At 47.2% G+C, this 9,526-nt stretch overlaps 1 protein-coding gene across 1 annotated transcript in view; it reads right to left on the bottom strand.

The window, feature by feature from the left end:
- The window catches only part of cdon (cell adhesion associated, oncogene regulated), a 32,865-nt gene extending 23,628 nt beyond the window's left edge, over positions 1-9,237 (bottom strand). Inside the window, 1 exon segment of the mRNA XM_076994192.1 lies at positions 8,765-9,237. The gene's annotated coding sequence lies outside the window, so the exon portion shown is untranslated.
- Positions 9,238-9,526: the final 289 nt, after the last annotated feature.

Here is a 9,526-nt window from a genome sequence, read left to right as displayed (position 1 = left end):
GAGGTGATAAAAAGGTAAAAGCTGAAGGTCACTAAATAAACATGAAACCAACGGCACAAAAAGAAAGAAAGAGCAGAATGGTGAGAATCAGTGAGTGAGGACAGAGAGCAGACGCAGGCGGGGGGGGTTTGAGTGTCTGGAGGTGAAAAGGCGGCCCATACCCCTACTAACGCCAGACAGACACATCAATACTGTGAGAACCACCCTCATAATCTTCCCTTCCTGTATACTGAGAGGAGAGACGAAGAGAGGAAGAAAGAGAGAGAGATCGACAGAGTGGGGGAAAACGAGAAAGAGGAAGTGAGAATACGCGGTAGCAGGGCTCCACCCCACCGCACTCTGATTGGACGCTATGGGTTGTAGTAAGAGCTCCACTCTGATTAAAGACAGGAGGGTGCGTTTATTAAAAAAAAAAACAAGTTTGGGGAGGGGCAAGAGGAGAGAGAAAAAGAGAGAGGGATGTGGGGAGAGAGGGAGAGTGAGAGGGATTGCGTCTTTGTTTAAATGGGAACGCTGAAGGAGGTGAAGGTCCAGGCTGATGGCCTACACATTACTGTGTGAGCATGTGTGTGTGTGTACACGCCTGCGTGCGTGGGATGGGAGGTCAGGGAGCATCCCGATGCTCCGCCTGGCAATCCGTCTACAGGAAACCCAGCTACCCTGTGAGCCAGAGGCTACCCGGGTCGTGGAGGACGGGGCGAGGGGAACCCAGGGAACCAGAGGTCACCACTAAAAAACACTGTTTACCCCAGACACACGCGGGGCCTCCCCAAGACGGCCCTTCCCAGGCTGGGCGGACTGCTGCCACACCCACCACCCCTCTCTCCCCTCCCCCACATCGCCTGGCTCAGGACCTGGGAGAATAATTCCTCCCCCAGGCTACTTGGCTTCAGATACAAACACCCATCAGGGCTCACCGGGGGATGAGGGGTCTCTTGGTACAGTGAAGAGGAACACAGATGAGCTCTTAATTGGATCTTGTTCTGTGCTGTCTTGTTTGCTTGGAATTGGGGTGGGGGGAGGACTGAGAGAGGGGAGGTACTGGGAGAGAGAGATGAAAAGAGAAAGAGAGAAAGAGAGAGAGAAGTGGTGGAGAGGTAAATGAGCTGGTTCCCAAGGTTTTCAATGATAGGAATTAAAGAACAGAGGTGAAACTCAATAGGACTGTCTGCCTGTCTGTCTGCTCGCATGTCTGTATATCCGCCTGCCGACCTGTCTGTAATCGTCTATCACAGCCACTGGACTGGGATCAGTGGATGGAGGGGAAGAGAGGCTGAGGGACCATTCTGATTGGCCAGCGTCAAGTTTTACACCAGCATCTATACCAGAAACTACACCAGCAACTACACCCGCAACTACACCAGCAACTACACCAGCAACTACACCAGCATGATTCATAGGCCATGTACTACAGTATGTACTACAACAACATGGGTGTGTTAGCAGTGCAGGGCAATACTACACCAGCAACTATACTAGCATCTACATCAGGATCTACACCAGCAACACCAGCATCTACACCAGCAACTACACCAGCATCTACACCAGCAACTACACCAGCATCTACACCCGCAACTACACCAGCAACTACACCAGCAACTACACCAGCAACTACACCAGCAACTACACCAGCAACTACACCCGCAACTACACCAGCATCTACACCAGCAACTACACCAGCAACTACACCAGCATCTACACCAGCATCTACACCCGCAACTACACCAGCAACTACACCAGCATCTACACCAGCGTCTACACCAGCATCTACACCAGCATCTACACTCGCAACTACACCAGCATCTACTCCAGCCTGTGACGTCCTGCATATCCAATCTTTCTGGCCCCCTGTCTCCCTGTCTGTCTGCCTGTCTGTCTCACCCCCCTCTCCCCCTCTTTCTCTATTTTTCATTCCCCTCCAGCTCAGAGTAAGCTCTCTTGGTACTCCCTGGATTCCATCACCTCCTCCATCACCATGGTGACCAGGGTGGACATACAGCCACACAAGCGGGTCTGCTCAGTGTTCTGCTAATAGCGTTCTGGCCCGGGACCAAAATGTCTCCTGGGGTGGAGACATATATTAAAAACTACGACTCAAAATGTGTGGAAAACAACAACAAAATGACACTGCGTCTCCAAACAGACATGACAGCGCAGATAGAGAATCACACACACACGCTCACACACACTCACACACTCACACACACACACACACACACACACACACACACACACACACACACACACACACTCAGGCATCTGTAAAAGATCTGTAGCTCCAGGAGCAGCAGGAGAGAAAGGCCGCTCACACACTGGGCTTCCCAGGGTGAACAAACTCATCCAAACAGCAGTTGCCGTAGCAATCTCCGGGGGCAACAAAGCCGCAGCAGATAGCCATCCACAAGCATCCCCAGCGGCGGCTGCTCACATACTCAGAGCACGAGGAACTAGCAGCATACAACAGCCGAAGGTTTAAGCACAAATCACCTTCTTCTTGAGCACACCGTGAAAAACACCAAGCGTGTTGCGTGTGTGCGACGTGTGAGCTGTGTACGTTCAAGGGTACGTTCAAGGCCAAGGGTACACACAGGCAGCAGTCATGGGCCCAGTCTGTGGTGGCATCTATTTAGGCCGTCTAAATGTTTGCCCGTCTAAATGTTCACCCATCTTGTCTTAGATGCATTTCACCTCGCTTTTCCAGATCAAAAAAAAGTGACTGCAAGGAGGACCCTCGCAGGGACACATGGCCTTGGATGGCAGACTCACCGACGCCCCCTCCTGGCAACGGCAGAACTGTGCTAGATGTTGGTCAGTCTCGAGTGCTCCATTCCTGTGCGGGACAGTGTCACACAGTAGCTATGGCAACACATGGAGCACTGAAGACAAGGACAGAGATAAACGTCCCCGGGAAGCACGCAGGACTGGGAATCTTACGGACAGCCAGCAGGAAGAAGCGTTACGAAGCTCTCATCCTGTAAATGAGTCTAATCTCGGCTGTTTTCACTGGATGGGTCAAAGCTGTAACAATGAGGGGGTCCTTTTTCAATGCCAGGAATGATTTAATCTATCATGAGGGAAAGACACTATTACTTATGTGTTTTCTAAAAATGACCTAAACGTGAGCAGATCACTTTGCCCCCCTGAGAGCATGGTCAGGTGGTGGCACAGAGTTCCAATCGGCATCCACCGCCACCCGGTTTGTGCGGAGCCGTGCCCTCTCTGCTCCACCCGCTGTCGAGAGCCACAGAAACACCTGGGCGGCTTGCCAGGCCGGTGGGGGCCGCGACATGGAGCTGGTCTTCTTACCAGGCTTCAGAAGTAAAACCAGCTTAGTGTGACCCTGCTGGGTCAGGAACAGGAAGAGTGAAGAACAGGAGAAGAAGAGTTCCCGTTCCCTCACCATGCAATGCAGGAGCGAACAGGGAGGACGGTAAGAGAGGGATCACGCACAGGAAAGGGCCCGAGAAGTCAATCTGACTAAGCAGGAAGCTGCAAAGGATGCAGAAACTTCTCGCGTGACTCCTGCAAAAGGACCAATGTGCTCGCCATCCTCATGCCCTGGGTCAGAGCGTGGGTCGTGGGGTCAGCCTCAGGGTTCAGAATTCTGCCCCCGCCCCAGACAGTGGGAAAGGTTGGGTCTCATCAGATCCTGAAGGACAATTACGGTATAAATGGCTGTTCTTGGCGGAGGCACGCCTGCTTTTCGATCGTGCCATGTCGCAACTTCCTGAGGAACTGTGTTTGGTTTTTTTTTTTTCTTAATGAGGCTAAGTGCAATCAGTGTAAGTGCTCTCATAAACGTTAGGCACGCCCGCCAACAATCACACGCCAATGGACGTCAGGTTCCTTTTGTTGAGCACTCACTACATCCCCCTGTAACTTCAACTGCAACCATTACCATGTGTTTAAGTCTACAATGCAAGAACAAAACTGCATATCACATTATATAAAAAAACGGTCACACTTTATAAACGTGATACACAACGCTCTACATTGTCATTGACGACAGAAGAAAACAAATGAAACTATGAAACAGATGCAAAACAGACTAAGATAACTTAAAAACAGATGTTGAACAAAGAGTACTTATTTGTATTGTGTGCTGTGAGTAATCAATAATCAGACATTGAAGATTAGGGAACACTGGCTGTTTTGAGGAATTATGGCTTTCAGATTATTCAACAAACATTAATACATAAAGGACAATCTTTAACCACGCCACATTGAGTTTTTAACAAACTGTAATGCACATCATAATACAGATACGATATTGCAATGTACTATTTCTTCCACGGCAATGTAGCTTTTGTCATTATTTAAATTAATGACAATTTATTTAAATAATATTATGAAGACACTGTTACTATTAATTATTAAATTGTGCTTAAATTCAAAATTGATTTTTACAACCTTTCAGACAATAGTGCTACAGCTGCCGTTTTGAACATGATTAAAAACGGTCATTACAAAACACAGAAGTGACTCCTCCACACTAAGCTTTCAACTATAAAATCCAAAGACATATATATATCTGAAATCTACAGTGAAGGGTGTGGCCTCTCAAACCTTTACAGTGGAAAGTCCATCCAATCCAAAGAGTATACTCAGACAAAGAGGTGGGGCTTACAGACCTTATGCCACACCTCTAGCAAATCAGCGAACGCAGAACCAAACACACAGCCCCTCCTCCAAACACACAGCCCCTCCTCCAAACACACAGCCCCCCTCTCTCCTCTTCTTTTTCTCTCCATATCCTTCGTACCTTCATTATTACATTTTTTGGGGGGATTGGTCAGTAAGTCAGAATAATGACTCAGGGGAACAGGAGCTGAGCACCTGAGAAGCGGCAGCTTCTGGTAAGTACGTCACCATGAGCGATATGTTCGTGACACCTCCCCATGCCCTCTGAGCAGACCGGGCTGCTCTGAACATGCAGCATGTGTTCAGTGATTACCTTTATTTAATGTTTCCACAGGAAAACACCAAGGACATCAAGTACTTGGATATGCTGCAAAGTTTTCATGTCATCAATATAAAAAATGAATAAACTGATTTTTTTAAAGATTGAAATTTGTGGAACCTTGTGCATTTGGCAAGTTTAACACGTCGTGGGGATGTGCAAGTTGCTTTCAACACTTACAGACAGAAATATACAAGCAAGGTACATAATGCTTTGTAAAAATCAGATGAAAATATAACAGGATAAAATTAGGATTCCCCTTACTACCTCCACCCAGCAGAGTGCACTCACAATCACACCACCAGTGCCCCCCCCCACCTGCTCCCTGCGTGTGCCGCAGACAATGGTGACAACTATTCCGGGGGCAATTATTCCGGGGGCAGTTATTTTGAATAGTGGAGCAACTCTGCATCACTGCAGCTGCCATATTCACAGCCCGAGGACTGTTCTCGGTGGGCCTGTGGTCCAGTGCCATTAAAAAAAAAAAAACAGCAGACACGTGATGGAACACGTGAACCCTCTTTCCTCCTTCACCAGGTCGTCTCACGTCCCATGGCTATAGCAGGCAGTACAGAGATACCAGGCTAACAGGCCAGGCACACGAGCAGCTTCAGCTTGCCTTCATCCCCTCTGAGGAGTTAGCACAGATCAGGTTAGTTAGCGGACAAAGAGGAGTCCCAATATACTCTCAGCCTGAGCCCACCTCCATTCCTATAATTCTTTCTCTGCTTTCCATCTCTCTCTCTCTCTGTCTGTCTCTCAAAAACACCCACATGTTCTCCCTTTCACATCCCAAATGCACCAAAGTCCTGACACCATGCTCTGGTTTCACTGTGACGCTGCTCCTCCATCTCTGCAGATCAATGATTTGTGCTTGGCGGATACTTCCCTCCGCGAGCGCTCCTGGGCAGGTTGGAGGGCGTGCACCAGTCTCCTACGTCACAAAGAGCTCAAAGAATCGCGCATTACACAAGCCTACATTCAAATTGGCCACTTAACATTCCTCCCGAGTCCCCACATGTGCTTAGCATTAGCCAGAACGCTTTAATCGCCCAAACATTATTCTAGCCCTCATAATGGCGGAGGAGTGTTTAGAGTCAGCCTGCACGATAAGCGCTGGCATGCTAATGTTTTATTAATGTCCGTAGTTAGTCCGGAGACACCGAAGGGGCACGGCTTTGAAAGGGCAGGATGCAGCCTAGCCGTCTGATTAGCGAGACCAATTCTGGGTCCCACCTTCCGCGCAACACGGCACAAAAACCCTCCCGTGCGCGCGCCACCGACGCGCTCGCCATCTGACGACGTGAAACGGATCTCGAGACGTCTGCGCGTGGCAGCGATGGCGTGCTCGTTCAGGGACCATCATTCACAGCCCTGTTCCACTGAATGCTTGAAGCGCGAGTTTCTAAGTGCAGCCCCTATGTAAGAAAAGTCACATGGAAGGTCTGGTCCCATACGGGTGTCATTACTCTACAGTGGCAGAAGCTAAATAAACAAGAGGCACCTGAGAGATGGGGGAGCTCAATTAAACAGTATCTATTCCAGCGGCTTCTGAAACTGGAAACTGATCAAAGTGAGAGACGTAGCAAAGATTTTTTTAAATAAACAAATACATAAAACAAAAGTGGGTGAAATAATAAAGTCTTGTAATCCACTATGGTGCATATTTATAGCGGTGTCTCATGCACCATAGTAGATTACAATGGTCGGGTGATCGCAGGGTAATATGACTGAAGTGAAAATATTCTGTCTTTCTGGAAAAAAATACCTAAAAAAGAAAATTGTTTCTGACAAGAAACAGCATAGACGGTGCAGAAAGTTTTCCTGTTTGACATTTATCACCTAACTCCTGGTGTCCATTTCCCCACATTAAGAGTCCTACTTTCAAAACATCACATTTTTTAGCAAAAAAAAAAAAAAGAACAATTTCGTGTAGGACAGTGACTTGCCATGTGGTAACTATGATATGAAACTGTATGCACTGTATATTTTACACATCAAAACATTACAAAAAGAATCAACAGAATTAGACCCAAAGGAGAGAGGAAGAAAGCAAGATAGAGCGAGAGAGAGGAAGAGTGAGAAACAGAGTGAGAGACGGAATGAGAGACAGAAAACGCGCGAGAGAGGGTGGGTGGGGCAACTAGAGGAGTCCCAGCAGGTGAGCTGATGTGCTCCACAACAGGCTGAGTTGCTGGATTGAGTGTATTGAACTGCCGTAATGTGGACCAGGTCAGCAGCCTCGCTGGCCGGCTGTCAGGCACTCCCTCTGTGTCAAGCTGTGTGGTGATGGTGCAGGCAGAAGTGTAGTGTCTCGCTTTAAAGGAGTCTCACAGAGCTTTTTCCAAACTATGTGGTGGTATCTCTCTCTCTCTCTCTCTCTCTCTCTTTCTCTCCCTCTTTATCTGTGAAGGAAGCAGGGGGGGTTGTTGTGTGACGGCGGTGTTGTCTTAACCTCTCGGATCAGACCAAAGCCCCTCACATGCTTCATGTAGGCATCCGTTAACGTCGCTTCACATGCAGAACATCAAACGCCACCCTGGAGGGCCAGAGCAAGAGCTCTCCTCACAGCCACAATCACCGTGCGTGCAAAATAATACACACCCCCAATCCATCATTTCACCAGAGATGGATGGTAACTAATAGCTGTACTAACGACTATAACTTTCCATTCAAAGTTGTTTAATGAATGAAAGTTAATGAATTCTCTTTCCCCCTGTGTGCGGAATGCATATTTAATGTGTAATATCTTAACGCCCCCAGTATTAAGCCTGTTTTTAATTATTACTGTAGTTGTTGTTGTTAACATCCTAAATATCAGTACATAAAACTTTAAAGAGCTTGCAACAGATATTTGAAAGAAAAAGACATCGGGGAAAACACCCCTCGTCTTTGTAAAGTAAAAAAGATTCCTGCAGGCTATAACACGCTTTAGTTTAATATAAATTCCCACATGTGCCACTTTCTAAATGCTTTTGTGTTTTTTTTCTGAGTAAAGTTGAATCAGACATATATTCGGTTTCAAGAATGCCCAAGATAATAGGTCTGTAAGATAAATGTTAGGGGATCTTCCGATAGCCTGTCTTTCATAAAAGTTTAAATAAATATGTAAGTCTACGTGCGTTTCGTAAAAACTAGTGTTTTACCGGACTTCGCCGTGCGCATTTTACCCGGCGTTAGAGGAACTCGTAGTAAGTACACGGTTGTCAATTTTGGAGCAAAATTGAAGTAAACATTTAAAATAATAAATACATTGAAACCAAGACGGTATGGTTAAGAGTGTGTCAAGCACTTATAACGGCTCAAAGACTGGTTATAAAGTAAACCTTTAAAAATGTGGACATGATGAATGGTGTACGCTATTTAGAGACAACAACAGAGGTATTCCCTGATAATAGTTGCTCTTTGAGTGTCACATTCTTCAGCTAACTAACATGATCACAAAGACAGCCTTGGTGGACAGACCGGCACAAGATGTTTCATGTTTTCATATTTATGATCGCTCGGGAAGGTTTCAGCCCAATTCATGGCGCCCTTCTTTCCCAATAAGAACAAAAGTACAAGAAACCTCGTCTTTAGATCTATAAAATCCCAATGAAGTGATTTGCGGGACATGGAAAATAACCGGACCCTGCGTTGAAGTAAACAGCGTGGTGAAGTAAAGACACTTGTAGTGATTCATAAGGTGAAGGCGTGTGTGTACGAAAGCAGCCCGTCCAAAACAAGCAAGCTGACTTGTACGGCGTTTGGGAGCTGTCGCCCCTGCGGTAACACACAGGGTCTCCAGCCGGAGTTTGTGCTTACCTTCTGACGGAGAGAAAACGCAGAGAACAGCCGGACACACTAGAAGAAAAAAGCATTCTTACGGCAGTCGATCCGCACTGGGCCCTCCATTAGACACGGGCGCAAAGTGCAGGGCAATAGGGAAAAGAACAGGCAGAGACAGAGTAGTTTAGTCTCTCCGGCTAGAGGTAGTTGCGGCTGAGATACTAGTCAGTGCAACGGCTGGAGAGCAAAGTCAACGAGAGTTAAGTAAGCCAAAAAGAAACTCCAGCGAAGTTGTTCGGCGAACAGTACGGACTAGATGTATGATTCTCTCTCTTCTGCTGCGTGTTCACCCTCGCTCTACAACTGTCTTTTTCTACACACACACATCCTTGAGGCGAGTATCGAATTGCTCAGCAAATCACGGCAGCGAGGCGCAGGCTGCTCGTCAAAGCAGGAATGTCCCAGCTCCACGGCCCAATACGCTGGGAGCGTAGCGGGGCTGCGCTACAGAGAGGGGGTTGCCCTACTTCCAGTGTGTTAACAAGCTTTTACAATCAAACCCAATGAATATTACCAGCCGCCCCGCCCCCGGAACCCCACGCCACGTATTTATCCACCACAAGAATTATGGCTCCTTGTCGTGTGTATTTAATATACCTGCACCTCTCCTTTGAGGTAAATTCAATACCACAACGCGTCTTGAACTTCGTGAGCCTATTAAATCGTAAGTACAATGTAACAGTTTACATTTTATAACTTGTTACTGTGTAATGTAACAAGGTACTAAAATGTAACGAT

Source organism: Brachyhypopomus gauderio, chromosome 2, assembly GCF_052324685.1.
Source record: "Brachyhypopomus gauderio isolate BG-103 chromosome 2, BGAUD_0.2, whole genome shotgun sequence".
NCBI classification, from domain to species: Eukaryota; Metazoa; Chordata; class Actinopteri; order Gymnotiformes; family Hypopomidae; genus Brachyhypopomus; species Brachyhypopomus gauderio.
Note: the sequence above shows the minus strand (reverse complement) of the source record. Positions and strands in the feature narration are given on the sequence as shown.